Genomic DNA, 19204 nt, shown 5'->3' with positions numbered 1-19204 from the left:
GCATTGCCATTCAACTGATGTGTATGTGATCGATTATGTGGGGTGGGGCTTACCTGGCCCTGCCATATTCTATTCAAGTTAGCACCCCTGAATACAAACATGGAGCAGTGGCTCCTACATGACATGGTGACTGTATGAAAGGGACCTTCAATGCTATGAAAACTTTGCTCAACTCAGCATGGAAACTAATTCTGCCCCGAGAAACTTTGCTAGATGGTAATGCAAATGAAATTACAATGGTATTTTGCAGGCAGAACTAGTGTGTGCATTTTTAACATGAAGTGAAATAACCTTGTTCTTTATAACACTCGGGGATACTGAAATTTGCTTATCTGATTGATCTCAGGATTTCCATAATGTGTAGAATTTCAGTCACTTTCTGAACTAAGCTGATCAAATAAAACCTTAGACCATCCATCTTAATTACAGGAAAACTAGCAGTTCTCTCAGAGTGTAGTTCTCCACATGTAAATAGAAAGCAAAAGTGAGCATAAAACTATGTCGTTATAATAAAGAAGGATACTAGGGTTGGTTCATTAATAAGTCTCAACTGGGGGACCTAACAGTTCCAGATTAAGGCTCTTACTTGGGAAATATTTTCAGGAAGGGAGAAAATTCAAATGGATTCCCCTCCCCCAATACTTGTACTGAGTAGAAATGCAAGTCAAACGTTAAGTAAACTTCAGTATAATTTGTAATTAACCCTGAACTTAATTGCTGCCTTTATATAAGGAGTGAGTTGCAACATTTCAGCTGTGCCAGAACCTGTTATTGAAAATGGCAGGCATAAATGGCATTCTCTCTTCTGAATGTGGTCCTGCTCCTTTGGCACTTATGCCCCTCTTTTAGACTGGGGGTAATGAACCTAGTGGGTGGTGGGAAGGGGGAATTGTAGCCCTGCAAACCTTTTCCCACACCACATTCCTCCCCAAACACCCTCTCCCCGCTGGTCATGGCCCTCTGCAGCCCTGCTTTGCACCCACCTTGAATGTTTGTGCCTGCCTTAAATATCTACCTGACCCTTGATCCCTTTTGCTTGCCTGGATGGAAGGTAGAGAGGTGTGCGTATAGAAATGACCCTAATGTGCAAAAATAAAAATTACATTTGTTATTCCATCCAGCACTGCAGTCATGTGACCCCTGCAAGGCTGCCCCAAACGAAATGTCGTCCTCAGGCTAAAAAGGGCCCCCCAACTTTTGGACCAGTGGGCACATTTTAAATTTTTCAGAGTGTAACACAAGATTGCTGATAATGGAGTGTGTGCAGATTAATGCAAAATTTGAAAGACAGCCACCCCAGACAACTTTATGCTTACCATGGGATCAGACAATATTGATTACACACACACACACACACACACACACACACACACACACACACACACACCTACTGTTGCTGCCTACTAGCAACTCACTCTCATTTCACAGAAATAGATGAGAAGGTTCCTATAGATTTGGGCCCATAACATTCTTTCTAGGAAGGCTGGAGACTTTCAAAAATAAAAATAAAGGTTCAGTGTCTGTGGCACCTTGTTAAGTAGAATTGTTTAATTGTACATTGAAATGGAAAATGGCTCTGTGTGTGTATTGCTAAAATGAACATTGAAAAATTCCACTGAAGCTAAGTGAGGCTCTCTGAGTACCTACGGTAATAGGTTGATAATTAACTGTGAATGCATCTCTGCTCTGCTCTCTGATGTGGTGTTTAACTTAGATCACATGGGAGGGTTATTCAGTTGCAAATCTCCGTTTTGAGAGAGGTGCCTTTGCTCTTAAGCCACTGAAGACAAGTGGTGTGCTGATGAAGTCTCTCCTGGAGAGAACACAACCTCAGGCTGTAATGGAGTCTGTATGAAGGGAGAATTTTGATTTCAGTTCTGTTTGAAGTAATTTCATATTTTAAAAATGCTGAACCTGTGGTTGGACAAACACATGATTTTATGCAACTATTGGATGTATCATTATCGTTGTAAGTCTGTTTTGGAACAAGTTATGTTAGCAAAGCTTTGAAACCGTATTTTGGGACTGGGGCACTAGTGAAAGCCTTCATGGCATCATAGTGTCCAGAGGCACCAAGTTGGCAACCCTTGCTTTATTATTTCAGAGTGTCCTGGAAAGTGTGGGTTGCCATGGTGACAATGTTACCTATTCCCTGATGCAACTTTCTACCTGAAATACTCTCTGGGTTTGGCAGTGCAGTTTGTGGGAGATGCCTCTTTGCACCATTAATTATTTCTTGGAAAGCTCTGCTGATTTTGCTAAAGGTCTTGAAATGAACTTATACATACTGATTGCTGCTAGCATTGGCTATAAGAGTTCAAACTGTATAGCCAGTATACTCAGTGCTACCCGAAGTAAAATGCTAGATCTACTAATAGACCTGTTCAGCCCTTCTCCAAATGGTAAAACATAAAATGTACCCTCTTTTCCTATTCTGGAGTGGATATTAGAAGGTCATTTGGAGCTTTTCTGTTAGGTAGGCGGGGGATTTATGGGGGCGTACGGTAATTGCATTATATGCCATATGTCACAGGCTTTTTAAAAAGTTCGTTCAGGTTTAAAGAAGGTGTTCCCCCTCCCATAACCTTCTGTTAAATCTTATTGACGGACAGGCCTAGTACTCAAGTTCAGATGCATGCCTGCATAAAAATAAATCAGGGATCCTGATTTTTGAAAACAAAGTTCTTCTTTATCATTTATTTATTTGCCAATTCTCCAATAATGTTCAGAGCTATAAACTGTAGCCAAGTCATCTTGAGTTTGTTGTGATTGATTATAGTGCAAAATGCATTGCACACATTTATTTGTTTTTGTAAATGATGGACAGAAATGAGCCTAAGTTAATCACATGCTTAACTCTCCCCCTGAGCTTAATGGGTCTTCAAGGTGCCTAACCTTGGCCAGAATGCTTCACTTAGTGTGCGAAGTCTGTCTGTAGTCTCTTGTTATGTTCTGGATCTTGTATTGTTCCATGGCTTAGCCCAAAACTGCATGTGATGCTGGAAGTCTGGTCTCACCTCTTGTTCCCTGTGATACTCTGTTCTAATTGCCTATCTCACCACCCTGGCTTGCCTTTAGGCTTTGGAAAACAGACAATGGAAGATCCAGTCACAGATTTCCTGGGTTATGTGTTCAAAACATGTTGTTCTCCTTTCATTTTCTGAGTACTGTACATTTTAAACGAAACAGGTCAGAAGGTTTAGGCTATCAGTGAATTATGTGCCTGCTTTTGTTCTTTTTGAAGATGTTCCTGCAACCACAAAACACTTAGAACTAGCTTCCTGAAGCAGGGATGTTTTATGATTGCATGCCATTCATTTTCTCTATAAAGACCATTTTATTTTTGGGATTTTCAACATCTCATTCATTTTCTCTAAAAATACAATGTATATTTTTATTTTGGGGGGTTTTTCAGCAGTTTTTAGATTTGGTTTAAGCTTATGGTAATATTATTGCTACTACACCTCTGATTTAAATATGCAAGCTCTGAAGTTGCCTACCACTGGGATGGAGACATGTGCTTTTAATCTATGATGTGGATGTTGCATTTGGATGCATCCTATGAGAACCCATCAGAAATCTCAAGATAGGGATACTAGATTTTCTAGACCCATATCAACTTGGATTCAGTTCAGGCTTTGTAATGGATATTTCTCTTGTGGCTGTTGAGGACAATACGTATCTGAAAGCTGAAAGGAGGAATATGATGATACCGTTGGAGAGCTTTTGATGCCATGTAGGTGGTGACAAAAACAATTTGAGAAAGGTGTCCACAGAGAACTGATTAAGAAGCTCAAAATATGTAGATTCAGAGCAGAATCATACATGTAAATGTAGAGTGTCAACAAATATTAATCCTTGTTTGTATGCTTTGGGTACATGTGAAAAACAAATACAAAAAGGAACTTTCCAAGTGTTTCTATATCTGTAAAACTCCTTAATAAGTAGGAGAGAGTTCCTAAAAGCAAAATAAGGGACATTCTTGTTCTGTATGTGTAAGGGAAATGAAACAGTACTTGATAAGCAATATGATACTGGCTTTTAATCTGTCAAAGGGTTATAAATTTCCAATAACTCCCCCCCCCCGTCAGTCACTTAAAATTCTGGTCATCGTGGCAAACATCATGCCAGGATAAAAGAACAGAACTGGATGCCACGGAGCAAACACATAAAAAAGCATTTTTTTTGCTGTGAGTATTTATTTGAAGTGGAATTTGATTTGCATTTCTTTTGTTTTTCCATCCCAGAATATTTTAACCAGCAATCTATGGGTGAAAGTGCTAGCCAAATTTTCATTTTTAAATTATATTAGAATGATAATAGAATGCAATTTTCAGATTAATAACCATGAATACTAAAACTGAAAACTCAAGAAGTAGTAGAATATATTTTAAATTGATCAGGAGATATAAGAAAACACATCAGAATATGCATAAATGTAGGAACTATATGCATAGGCTAAAGCAGCCTTTCCAGTCTGCTCCAGATGTTTTGAACTACAGCTCCCATCTGGTCTAGTCAACATGATAGGAGTTGTAACTTAAAACATCTGGAGGGTATCTAGTTCAGGAAGGCTGGGCTAAAAGAGGCAGAACTGCTGTGTCTGAGACTGCATTTATGCAATGATTGCCCTGGAGAGGGACAACAGGATTAAGTTTGGAAAAACTTAACTACTAAAAGTCAGACCACTCCTAGACACATGGATGCCTAAAATAGGAACCAAACAGTGCCCCCACCTTGGTCCCATACTGCTTTCAAGGAATATGTGGTATTAGGACCCCACTCTACCCAGACACCAGGGAGATCTCCTCTGAGGAAAAGGCATGGAAGCATGTGGAGAACACCAGTGCAACTGAGGACCTGAAAGAATCTGCAATAGTCTTAAGGCAGCCTGAAGTACCTCATGTCATGAGTGTCTCACCTGGGACCCCTGCCTTAGCTTCCAGTGACCCCTCTTTGCCACGGGCCTAAAGAGTAAAGGCAGCAGCGGACGCAGCAGGAAGTCAAGTGAGCATTCATTTGGCTGCCAGAAGACCTATCTGGGAGGAGGGGGAAAGCTCCTGATATAAACAATAACCAAGCAGATCATTGGGAAGGGCTGTAGCACCATGATGGAGCATCTGCCTTTAATGCAGAAGGTCCCAGGTTCAATCCCTGGCATCTCCAGGTAAGGCTGGAAGAGACCCTGGAGATGTGCTGCCAACCAGTGTAGACAATATTAAGCTATATAGACCAGCTATATAGACTTGGTATTAGGCAGCTCAAGAAGAGGGACAAGAACAGAAAACCAAGAGATTCAATAATTGATAGGATTAATAAAAAAATTCCTTCCAGTAGCACCTTAAAGACCAACTAAGTTAGTTCTTGGTATGAGCTTTCGTGTGCATGCACACTTCTTCAGATACACAGTGTGTATATCTGAAGAAGTGTGCATGCACACGAAAGCTCATACCAAGAACTAACTTAGTTGGTCTTTAAGGTGCTACTGGAAGGAATTTTTTTATTTTGACTATGGCAGACCAACACAGCTACCTATCTGTAACTGATAGGATTAAGTATCTCAAGTCCACTCTATGCCAGTGCTTGCTTAATACCTCCCTATTGAGCTCCTTAGTGTCAATCTTAGTTGTTCAGTTCCACTAGGTGCTGCTTGCAAACAGGTGGTTAGGAAATGCAGCTGGAAGTGGATTTACCTTCCTTGTCCTTCTAATGCCCCAAATGGTTCTATCAGTGGTCAAGGATAACAGAAGCAGGAATATCTGGTCACTAGCTACTCTGCACATTCTACCTGGTTGCTACTGATGTTCTTTCCATGGATGGTCTTGTTCTGCTCTTCTAGATCACTGGTACAAACTCAAGCAGATAAATGACAAAGGAAGAAAGGAAAGAATTGAGAGTTCACTTGGAGGGTGCTGCTGATCCTTTCATTTGAAGTTGGGTCACCTGACATTGTGGTACATCAGGTATTGATAGGTTCGTGGCTCTACCCAGCTGTCAATGCAGTTTGTGGGTGGTGTGGGAGCTCAGGATCTGGCCCATCTGCCAGAGTGTAGTCTTATAGTCCATCTGAAAGATATAATCTACCCCAAACAAGGATCTGTTGACTTCAATAGGGCTTTACTTTTAGAAAGCATGTTTATGAACACAGACTTAAATACACTGTTGATTTGCATCAATTCTGCATTGGAAGGTCATGGCTGAAATTAGCTTTTCCATATTGCCTTGTTTTCAGTCCAAAATTTGTAAATCAAGAACTTTCTTACAATAATATTACAAAACTCCTGAAGACACGTCTTCATCTTCTGACTGCTTAGGTAAGAGATAACAGCAGCTGTATAGCTCTGGTTATTTAAGGACTTGCTGTTTTGCAGACGTTTACATTTTAAGGCTGTTGAATTCTTCTTTGTGTTTTCTACATCCACTAATTCTGTATGCTGGCATTTTGCCCTGGGTATACACACAAAACCAAACCAAAGCCATGACTTCTCGTCAAAGTACAAAGCCCGTAGCAATTGATCCTGGCTCAGCGAAGTGTTGGAGCAGGCTAGAGCAACATGGTCTTTCCTTTTGCATACTCTCCCTCGAAAATGGTGTCAGCTCAAACACAAGAGCAAACAGATCAAAGCCTTTCACGGTCCCTCGCTTATTCTTGCAAGCGCTGTGATAAAACCCCACAGGCCACTGGTCAAAGAGGCACAATATAGGGAAATAATTTGCTCGAGGGCATGGCAATTCCTATTTTGCTCATTCGCCAAAATCGAGTTCATTTCTCAGGGTGATGCTTTTTGATGATATTTCTGCTCCAGTAGTCACCACACTTCCACCATTGAAAAGGGTCTCTATGAAAACACTGTATGCAAACAGACATTACACCCTACATTGAACAGAAGGCACAGCTGTCTCCCTATTTTGCAAAAATTTATCTGCTCTGCAGATCTTTATGGCAGGATCTAAAACAACTTAATTTAGATGTCACTTTTCACTTCATCCCTCTTTCTGATTTGGGATAAAATGAATTAGAAGAAATGTCTTTAAATGCTTCCTAATTTAGGAGACTGGTGTTGCTTCTCCATCTTCTGGTATGGGCCTGGACACACAATCCTCCATGACTTGCTAGTTTAGATTCCAAGCAGTTTGTGGTTCACATTTCTCAGTTCCCTCATACATGGGATAATTTTGCAAACTGCCTCAGTGCATTCATACGACTAAGCAACAGGTACTTTATGAATCCAGCCTAATTCTAGGATCAACCTGAATTTTCTAGCATGTGATTGAATCCCAAACAAAAATAGCAACAGTCTGGAAGCACCTTTAGTCCTTTAGACTGCCCTCAAACTATATTATTTTTGCTGCAACAGACTAACATTGGTGTATTGTTGTTTATCTAAGCTGGGTGGTCTTTCAAAATGGACAAATGAAGGAAAAAATGCAGGCCAATGATCCAGTGGCATTTGTTTTTAAACTATTGCATTACAGGTTCTTAGAAAATGTTATTTCTTGGCAGCAGGAGCACTTCCTTACTGGAAGATGTCTGAATTTTCCATAACAACTGAGTACCAACTACAAATTTATCATGCTTACATGTACAAAAGTTCATCTGGAAAGCCCCCGGATTCCTTTTCTTATCAAGTAGACTCCTGATTTCTTCATATTCAGGAAAGAGTACAACACGCCTATTTCAAAACACTGGCTGATGCTACTGTGTAGAGGGTGGGTTTAATTTTGTGTCAGCGCTTTAATCTATTTTATTCTTTTGCATGTGGTCATTGGTGGAGCTTAATGTCTTATTGTTTTTGCTGGTTTACAAAACTTTTAAAGATTCTGGGCAGGATTCACCTAATGAACCCTGTCAGCGGAAGCCCCGCACAATGGGGCTTTCCCCTTTCTCCCCCTTTCTTCTTCATTTCCACCTTTGTCTCTGCATGGGCTGAAAAAAAAACCCCAGAACATCAGATGAGGGAGGGGAGGGATTGTCCTTTCTGGCAAGTTGATATGCTTGCGTAGATGGAATTCCATCTAATACCTGTAAAAACAACACTCCAGACTGAGAAAGTATGTAAGAATTATGTAGCTAAATACTGAACAGCACATAAAAACACACACCAAAGCAAGTTTACGCATTACTGTAGACTAGGGAAGAATATATTCATGTATGTATGACGCAGCCTGCAACTGTTAGGTTTATTGTTTAATACAATACACTATCTTGGAAAAACATCTTTCCTGCCTTTGCCTTTTCTTTCTGGGGAAATGTGTGCAGACAGGATGACCATCCTTTTCCTTTTCCCTTTCCTTCCCTCTGGGATGTGTGCCAGCTTTTGTCTAAATAAGAATTTCCTGTCTGCTAAGTTCAAGCTACTATTGCACCTGGTAAGTTATTAAGCAAATCCTCCTTTGTGGTGGGGGAAGGTCTTACGTCCAATGGAGATGTAGCAAGTGAGCTGCATGTCTGCTTTTTATGCTTCTGAAAACATCTAGAGGGGAAGCTAACACCCGTTTCATAGTAAGATGCTTGACTCATGCTGATGCATCTCACAGTGAGGAATGTGTCCCTCCTTCTAATAGTTTTACTGGAAATGTGCAAATGAGTAGGTATAATTCACATACCTGTGTAAAACCTGTGGTTGACAATAAATACATAAAAACCAGTCTTTGACCACGACTGGATTAATTACAGTCAATAAATAAACAAATGGGTTCAGCACCAAATTTGTGTGTATTGGAGAGCATCTCTCTGTTTTTTTATATGCCAACTTTATTCCATCATAGAACCCAAGATAACGTACATATGGGTTCCAGGCAGTCACCCACCCAGATGCTGATCAGATCCAGACCTGCTTAACTTCAGCAAGGTGGTGGCCTCATGTGCCTTCAGACCATACGCAACTGAGCAGGTCTGCCTATCCTGCTGCAAATGTCCCTTGGAGGCCATACTGTTCAGCTAAGAACAGGTCCCAACCCCAGCAACCTTGTCCTTGTGTCAGGGCTGTGTGTGCAGCTGGGTGGAAGGTCCCCCTGAGAACTGTTACAATACAACAGTAGGAGGTTTCTGTGCAGAGCTTTAGCAGCTACTGCAAGCGAATTTGGGATTATGATGCTATTTGTAAAAGTTCCTAAAGTGCAGTGGCTCTGTAAATAAATGAACACATGCCAGTCTCTGCCCATATGACTGCAATCCTAATATTTCCAATTATTCTTAAAGAAACTGCAAGAATCAATTCTTCCTGTTCTTCTTTTGTAACCATGAAAACGGTCCAATTTTGGTCTGCTTCAAGGCAAGCTATTTTCACTGTTTCTACAACTATGTCCCCCCCCCCCACCGCCCAGATCTATTTTCTGATTTCAGATCTGGACCTACAATCACAACCCAAAATATAGAAGGCGTATAACAGTTGTGTTTGGTGATTGTGGAAGTAAATGTAAATACTGAACAAACAGCAAGACAAAAATACAGAAGTGTTATAGTGGTGAATATTTTGAAGTTAAATAGCCACCAATTTCTGATTGATTTGAAAATGCTGAGGAGCAAGTTCTTTCCTGCAGTTTCATTACTAGGAAAAATAAATGGCCTTTTTCTCCTTTAACCCATTCGGTCTACATTCTATAACCTAGTAAGCCCCATCAAAACACAGCGAGCCTTCCATCTGAGTAAACCTATTTAAGATTGCATTATTAATTCTCTGTAGGTGTTTAAATGAAGACAACACATTGTAAAGATGACTTATTAAAGTTGACCTGCCATAGGTTTCAATACAACAAATTGTATGAATCTTCTGAAAATATTAACCTATGTTGTGTTTTTTGGTACCTAGTTAACCTTTTAGGTGAAATATTCATAATCAACAATGAAAACAATGAAGCAGTTTCTGCTGCTATTTTTAAAGGGCGCTTGCCTTTTTAAGTCTAGAAATTGAAGTCAAGATTTAATCTAATACTTTCAGATGGATTTCCCTCATACAAATGGCAAAGGAAATCCATTACTACAGTATTGTTTGGGATAATGAAGCATTCATGGAGCCAAACAGAGGGATTTTGCAAGAAAGAATGCATGCTAATGAAAGCAGGAACCCTTCCTTAAGGCAGTGTTTCCCAACCTTTTTTGGGCAAAGGCACACTTGTTTGATGAAAAAAATCTCGAGGCACACCACCATTACAGCCCCGTGACGTCAGCGCGCAGCGTCATGCCGGGAGGGACGCACGAAAGTGTAACTTTCAATTTTTTCCCTCCCCCTTGCCGGGGAACCTCCAAGCTTTGGGGGTGGGGGGGGAGGAGGCAGCAAAGCGAGGGACTGAGGGACTCCTCCAACGACAAGGGTTGGGGAAGAAGAGAAAGGGCTATTCCGCTCCAGTCACGGGAGGGGAATATGTACTGGCCCAACTGGTGTGCGGTCTTCAGAAAGCGGGGTGCGGGAAGGAAGCCTAGGCTCGGGGTCCACCGACCTCGGCGGAGAAAGGCAACAACCGGAGCCGATGACGAGCCGGCGCGTGCGTGCAGCGGCTGGCCTCGAGCTCGGGAAGCTGCGCGCGGCGATGTTGACGCGGGGCGCGCGAGAGCTTGGGGGCGGGGCGGGAGAGAGAGAGAGAAAGAGTTGGCAGCACCAGGCGCTGTTACTTATTGCGCTGCGGACGCTGCCAGCAACTGCGGTGGTTGTGCGGCGGCTGCCGCCGCAGAACGTCCTCGTCAGTCAGCTGAGCTGCCTGGCGGCGTAGGGAGCCGAGGGGCGGGGCTTCCTTTCTGAAGGAGCTGAGGGTGGGGGTCCTTCGGCGAAACGGCGCCGGCCCAGAGCGCTTCTAGGAGGCTGCCTTTGTGCGCGACGTAAAGCCCTCTTTCCCTCCCTCCAGCCCCGTGTCACATGTGGAAAAGGGGGCTGGATCCAGTGACGCAACTCGGAAAACTGTTAGGGAAGCCAGAGCAGGAAAGTAAGTGGGAGGCGGCGCCGCCGCTTTAACCCACGTTTCCTTTTTGAAAGAGAAACCAGTGTTTCCCAACCTTTTTTGGACTCGACCGCCTCCCTCCAGGCAACATCTCGCGGCACACCAGGCAACATCTCGCGGCACACTAGTGTGCCGCGGAACACCGGTTGGGAAACACTGCCTTAAGGTATCCCTATTGTCTCTGAGTTTAAGAAATATCCTACTACAAAAGGAGAGAGGAGAAACACGACTCCCAAGTGGAACACTTAGATATGAAATTAATATGCACAGATGAAAGGTTTGGACAACTGAAAAGACATCATTTGGAAAGTCAGACTGAATGTGGAAAGGCATATTGTTTCTTTGTTTTAAAGGGAATATTGTGTGCTGTGGTCATCCTATGCACATGTATTATGCACACTTAGTGCCACTGAATGCAATGTGACCTATGTTCCGAGTAAATGTTCGTGGGAGGAATTGACTGTGATGGGAATAGGAGTGGGAAAAACAGAGATGGGTCTGGTCTAGAAGAAGACCACTATGGAAATGGAGAGGTGTACACTTTCTTCAGACTCAAGTCCATTAATGTGTGCTGGATTAGGCCAAAGCCTCATCTAATCCAACTTCCTCTTCTCACAGTGGCTGACCAGATGCTTACTGGAAACCCCCAAGTATAAGACTTGAGTGCAACAGCATTCCCCTAACTTGTGATGCCTAGCGACTGGTATTCAGAGGAATACAGTGGTACCTCGGCTTAAGATCTTAATTTGTTCCGGAGGTCCATTCTTAACCTGAGGCACGCTTTCGCTAATGGGGCCTCCTGCTGCCGCTGCACGATTTCCGTTCTCATCCTGGGGCAAAGTTTGCAACCTGAGGTACTACATCTGGGTTAGCGGAGTTTGTAACCCGAAGTGTTTGTAACCCGAGGTACCACTGACAGTGGAGGTTGAGCATAACCAACATGGGTAATATCCATCAATAGCCGGTTATTATTTCAACGTATTAGAGCATTATTAGGACTTCTTTTAGCAGACATCTCTGGTCCTCAGCAGTACCCCTGGCTGCGTTTTCAACACTGGGCTATCTCACAGTAAACAGCATCATTCCAGTAACAGTCAATTGAAGACAAAGTGAGAACTTGAGGAACAGATTCCGTCAGTACTCTTTGCTGCCTTGTATCAAATGCTGCCATTGGTAGCTGCCTGTGAGCCAACTTGACTTTCTGCTATCGCCTGGTAATCTGTGTGGTACATGAGCAAAGCTGTCTATTTTGGTTTCTCTCAGTTTCTAATTTTTCCACTCTTAAGGTCAGCTTACATTTCCATATCATTTTGCATTTTAAAAAAAAGTTTAAATTTTTAAAAAATTAATCAGCATTTTAGTATGAATTTCCCCTAATGTACACATTTTTCTATGTCACTTTGCCTCACAGAATATATTATTGTATACTATTTTCATTAATATATATTTTTTCTACACATTTTGTGGCTGAAGAACTGCATTGTAAAATTAGGAGAAGAGTAAATGTCAAAGGATGGCTGTGTTTTGGTTTGTGTATTGTTTCAGAAAATGTAAAGCAGGTTGATTTGCCTTTAACTGTGAACTGACTCAATTTCTCCCCCACACCTAGTGGTACCAGTGATGGTTTCCAGAAGTATATTGAGCATTTCTTCTGTCACATGTTATAACAGAGGTAAAAGAAAATGAGCAATGAAACTTGGCTGTGGGTGCCACCAATTTGCCGATGCAGATGGAACTGAAATGATTCAGTATTAGTCACTGTAGTCTAGATTCATGCATCTGGCATTTATATACAAAGCATACATTTAGACTGCAAAGCATTTTTCACCAAACTGGCACAGCATGTGCACTTATAGCCTCCTTGGTAAACATGGGGAGGGACGGAGGAGAGAAAAATAACTGTCTGGCTTCAACTGTTTCGTGCTTGTCAAGGAGGAAACATTCCAGATGTCTTGAAATCTGCTCAGAGCGGCTCAGTGTTTAAGGAGAGCACTAAAAAGGCCAATTTTGTGACATGTCAAAGTACCTCATATCACCAGAGGCAATGCTTTCATAGGAAATTTCTCTTTCAGTAAGCTTTAAGCATGTTCCATTGTGAAGGGCGGATGCAAGCGGTGCCAGTAGGGAACTGCGGGTGCCTGCATGAACAGTTTGGGAGGGATGTACATTCCCTCTTCTTATTGCAAATAACAGCTTTCCTCGCAATAATCACCACAAACCACTTGGAACAGTTATTCTGACTTCCTGATAAGTGTGTGCTTGACTCCTGTGTGAGCAGCTATGGTTACAGAATCCAGTGAAACATAATGCAATGCCTCAGCGTGAATATTCATGTGCTTTCAGGGGGACACTGCTAAGAGCATTACAATTGCTAATTGTAAATGGGGTAGCCAAACCCCCAGCTTCCTTCTATTGTTCCTACCTACTGCAGATGTCCTAACATAGCTAATCAACAGATTCACTTGAGAATTGTCAGGATGATTGGATTAAGAAGGGGGCTAGTAGAGGCTTATCACGTGCGCTCCCTATTGTTCTCATATGTATGCATATGGGGATGGGGGAGCAAGCCGTCAAATATATCATATTTTCACTTCTCTGAATTAAAATACTTTATATATCCCTTTATATAGCCTGTGAAAAAAGACACAACACTGCACTTTTCCCCATGATGCTGACAGCAGACTGTCCACTGTTAGCATACTATACTGCTGCTTATTCCACGTTCTGCAGTTTCCATATGGAATTGCTGCAGACATGTCTTTACAGAAAGGGAAATGTACAAAGACTGGGATCCATCTTTGGCAAGTTGGCTGAAGGCTGGCTGGGAGAGATGTCTTCTACTCCAGTGCTGTGAGGGACAAGCCCCTCTAGAAATGACCATGCTGTAAGAACTCCATCCATGCAGACTGAAGATGCAAAAAGGTGAATAAACCATATTTCTTAAAGCTACCCCATGGTGGAATCTTACTACCACTTGGCAGAGAGTGAGGGTGGCATCCAACTTTTGTAACAATATCCTATGCACTACTGCTTTTTGGGAAGAGTATGGATGCATGTGTATATATGAATGAGTAGCTAGCTACCCATATTTTTGGACCCTCCATGTGGGACCTGGCTTTGTGAGCCTTCATGAAACGTTCCTGTGCTTCTCAGTCTGCCACAACTGTACTGAGCCTCTCACATAACACTGAGCCAAACAACGGATTAGCACAAATGCATGAAATGAAGGTCCCTGCTGAGAAGTTACAACTACTGCATTCTTCCTATAGTCATCCTTCTGCTGTGCTGCTGCTGTGAGTGAAGTTATGGTTTGGCTTAGCATATTGCCTGAATTAGGGCTCATGGTTTGTCCTGGTTCAGACAAATCAGAACTGTAACCAGGTTTCACGACTGGGTTTGGATGACACACCATGGTTTAGCTTACAGCAGTAGGACTGGGGGAGGAGAAAAGTAAAGTAATTGTGATCTCCTCTCCTGGAGCTTGTAGAGATGTGCCTTCATGCTAAGTCATAGTCTGACTTAGTGCTATGTGTGAAACATCTTTCTGAATAGATAGATACTAGTCTCTTACAAAAAGCTTAGAATTAGCTGGGACCAACCTGCCAGAACACAAAGGCTAGGTGTTGCATGTATTTTTGCCCGGAAACAGACTCCTTTAAAAAAACTTATTCTGCTCATGCTTTTTATTATGACACATAATAGCTTATGGTCTGTGGGGAGTGTAGTGAAGGAAAGGGACATTCTACCCATCTGAAATCTTTTGTCCCTCATTTTATAGAACTGGCTGTGTGTGTGTGATGCATTTTGTATTGCATCACATTGTACAGCACTGATGGCTCAGTGATTACTGATTTCCATAGACAATGCACAACCTCAGATTCTAGCCCCTGGAATCACCAGAAAAGAAAAGAGATAGTAATTACAAGAGCTGGTGCAGATAAAGCACGAGATCACAATGGGATATTTGAGCACAGAATGGATTAGTTGCTTTCTGTGACTGGATTTTCTTATGCTGCATCCTCTTTTACAAGTAAAGTCATGCCACATGCTTTTCAAGATATATGTGTTAGTTCTTTTTATGAGTGCATTTTTAAAAATGCAAATATAGGTATACCTTTTAGGAAAACAGGATTGGCTACAATTTCCTGCTGGGTGGCAAAGGCAGATTTGCCAGGTAATGTGTGGCATGGCCTTAAGAGAGTTTGTGAATCATACCTTAACCAATCTGGTGCCCCTCCAGATATTTTAGACTTCAGCAAAGCTGGCTGGGGCTGATGGAAGCTGAATGCTAAAACATCTGAAGGGAATCAGGTTGGTAGAGACTGCCTTAAACTGTCTCTGTCATTTCTATATCTACACACACACACACACACACACACACACACACACACACCCCTATCCGCTCTCACCCGGTCTCATTTTACACTCTGAATAAAAGATACAGTTTAATGAGCTATTAAATTTCTTTATCTGCTTGAGGACAGCTCCCTTCGTAAACACTTCAACGCTGTATTATTGCCGAGACCCTTGGGGTGGGGCCAGATAAATAAGTGAATCAGCTCTGTTCTGATTTTGTTGAAGTTTCCCAGTAAGCCATTGCAAGTGAAGTGAGGTCACCTTCCTGAAGTACTGGGTCTTTTCTGTGCAAAGCCTGACCCAAGGGACCGGATGAAGCCAGCTTTTTCAAAAGTGACAGCTAGAGTGACAAAAGGGGATGTACGAAATGGAAGAGCATTCTGAAAGGTGGCAGCGGGAAAGGATGCAGTGATAAAAGGAATGGAACAAGGGAAATTTAAGATGAGAGGACAAAGATGAACTGACAGAGTGGGGAATGGAGGGACAAGAATTCTACCCAACCTCAAAAGGAGCGCATGCAAGGAGCGTGTTGAAAAATGTGAGGATATAAAGACCACAATTAGCTCTGAGGCTTTTAATGTGCCACTGAGGTACTTCTCAGCCTTATAGGGTTTTTCTGTGGAATTCACTGCTATGTTATTGGAACAATTTGGAAAACATTATTGTCTCTTTCCCCAATAAGCAGTGAAATAGGACTCAGTCTAGTAACTGTTTCCCCTGTTGAATAGCTGGGAAATGTTCAGGGGAAGGGCTGCTTTGTGCTCACTCACATTTTCTGTTTCTGATGAGGACTGAAGGAGATAATATTTAAGCAAATCTCTTCAGGCTAGGCAGTTGTCTTAACTTTGATTGTAAAGCTAAAAATTAATTAAGCAAGTAACGGGAATGTCACACAAGTGGTAAGTTTCAAAATCACCACACAGCCTTGCTGATTCAGCTCATCGTGATGACTGGAGGTCACACGGAAGTTTGGCCACTCGCTGCTAGTTCACACATGGTACTAGAACCACGGCATTAGTACAGACGAGGGAGAGTGATGGAAATCCCTCTACAATATGGCTCCTCCTTTAGAGGTGGGAGGGGGCAGAACGTCCTAAATTTCTAGTGTAGGGCTAAGAGTCTGAACTGGCCATGTCAATATTTGCCAAGTGGTAAAACCTGGTCTGGAGCAAATGGCCATCATAGGTACAATCTTCAACCACTAAAATGAGGGTGTTTTGTCTTCAATATTGGTGTGATGCAGATTACCGTACTTCCAAGATGTTTAGCTAGGCATATACATGATGGGTCTTCTGTATGCTATATAGCCTTTCAGCTTGAAATGTCTAATACAAAGGCTCACTTAACTGATCCCAACAGTTTGCCATTTCCATGCATTTTGTATGCGCTTACATCAGCTGAGCACATTGGTCAAACTGACTCGAATACAGTGTGTTTTGTTCCTTAATCTGGGAATGTATAACTCTTACATGGTCAGAAGAAAGGCACTTTATCTTTCTCATGCTGTTGGTATGGAAACCCTCTTCCTTGCTGCTCGTTCATTCCAGGAACCAAACCACTGGGTGACATCCATGATCTGTGCTGATTTCTCTCCTCCCCTCATCAGGGTCTACAGGATATGAGCATCAAGTAAATACAAAACTAAATTCATTAAGTGTAGGGTCTACTCATGAGAATCTTGCTGTGGTGTTTCACATCTGCTATATATTTTGAAAAGGAGTTTGTCTGCTATGCTTATGAACACCTCATAAGATATCAAAACCAAATTTTACATGAGGTTTCCTAAGGCCAAGGAGCAGGTTTTTGTCTATGTTTGGATACAATTGGATGCCACTTCAATAATCTTTCTATTTAATCAATGAACTTATCAAAGCTGCACTGATTTTTACCTAATTTTGCTTGAGATCAAGGAACAGGTTTTCATCAATGTTTGGAAACTAATCTGAATCACGATTGTGGACTGGATCTTTCAAAGTTGTACTACTGATTTCAAAATGGTGCAGATTTTTTTGGTTCTTAGAATTCCTGAGCAATGCCGGGCATGAGGCTGTTAGTATGTAATAAAAGTGAAAGCTTTGCTACTTCACAAGACAGACAAATCTCAAGCAATGTTCTTTTTTTAATCTAAAAATTGGCACATCAGCAGTAATAAAATGAGAACACCAGCAATATATTAAGGTGATAATGCACCACTCATTTGCTCTAAAGTCAATAGATGCACCCTGTAGTACATAAGTTGTGTTTTGAATTGCAAATAAACATCTAGAGTAGTAATTTGTTCTCCTGAAGATCTTTGTGATGTTGGGCGACGTTTCATCTAATCAAATTCTCAGTTAACACAGTGTGTGTGTGTGTGTGTGTGTGTGTGTGTGTGTGTGCAGTGACTACATTGTAAAGTAAGTAAAATGAATGAGAGAACACTGGGAACCTGCTAGACTGCTGCAGATTTTCCTGACTGGTGCACTCATAACAAAACAGAAACTAATGCTGTATGGGCACATTTTTCAAGTAGAGAAATTATATGCATGTAGCAAAAACATCATGTCTGAAACAGCCTTTTTGGGGTACCATCTTTATAAACAGTGAAATCTATGTGATTAATCTGGAGTAAAGTTTTTTACATTATATATAAACGTTCGTGACAAATCTCTGCCCCAGTTACAGTAAGTATCTTTAGTTAGTCCTGATTTCAGGGAAAGAGAATTTAACAGATGCTTATTTCAGTAGGACTGCAGGGTAACACTGCAATCTGATACCCATTTATCTGAGAGTAACTCCTATTGAACTCAGTCCCTGACTAGACACGCACTATACTCAATCACCCGAGGGTAAGCTCCACCAAACTCAGTGGGGCTTAGGTAAACATGTAGAGGATTGCATTCTAAACTGATATGGATCATACTTTTCAGAGGGGGGTGGGCAGCACACTTTCTCTGCAGTTTGTGACGGATTTCATTTTGTAAGGCACTTCCGAAAGCACTCTTGTGCATATTGCTCTCTTTCAGCATTAGAAAAGACATTTTAAGATTTACTGGGTGATGCTAGTGTCATAGAGAAAGGTATCCAACTGGCACGAACCATACAAGACAAAGTAATTTGAAAATAGCACAGCATAACTGATACTCTCTTTGAATGGATTCATAGAGAGGAAAAGCAGGAATTAATTGTGCAAAATAATATTATTGCACATCAAACTGCCATCTCTAAATGTTATAGTACATTACAATATACTGCAGCAAATTAATAGTCCTTTAAAAAGAGTAATAACAAGCATGGATGGAAGAAAGTAACAATTATTCCAGCTGCTGGCAGTCAAATATAATGGTATCAGGGAAACAAATAGATATTGCCCTGGTTTGCAGATAGCATTAGGTTTTGTTGTTTGCTAGCCAAAGGCATACTACACTAAACCAAACCAAACCAAACCATGGCTTACTGTGTCCTTGCAAACCTGCTAGCTACCAAGAAAGAAATCACCAGGGCTAAGTGTGGTTTGTTTGAATATCCAAACCCAGCTCAGCAGACTAACCATGGCTTGCTTTATGGCAACTAACTGCAATGTGAAGTCATAGCTTGATTAGCCATTAACACTGTGAAGGATGAGCCACGGTGCCCAGAATACTTTGAGGAAAAGAATGTCCTTCAAATGTACTTTAAAGGCCTAGTGTATATGTAAGAAAAACACTGGGGCCTGATTTGATTAGTAGAATGTCTGGCATCAGGTGGGTGGAGCTTGTGTGTTGTGCTCTGGAATCGGCCCCTCCCTTCGCGTGTTCAGTTAAGTTCAGTTACAGAGACCAACTGCCATTCTTGCCTCTTTCTCGTCTCATGATGTTGTTTTAGTTTCTCTCAGACAGTATGCTATTGTGTTACCATTTTCTTTATTATTAAAGCTTTTTTTGACATATACGTG

Source organism: Podarcis liolepis, assembly GCF_965112155.1.
Source record: "Podarcis liolepis genome assembly, chromosome: 8".
Lineage (NCBI taxonomy): Eukaryota > Metazoa > Chordata > Lepidosauria > Squamata > Lacertidae > Podarcis > Podarcis liolepis.
The sequence above is the reverse complement of the archived record's forward strand: the minus strand, read 5'-3'. Positions refer to the sequence as shown.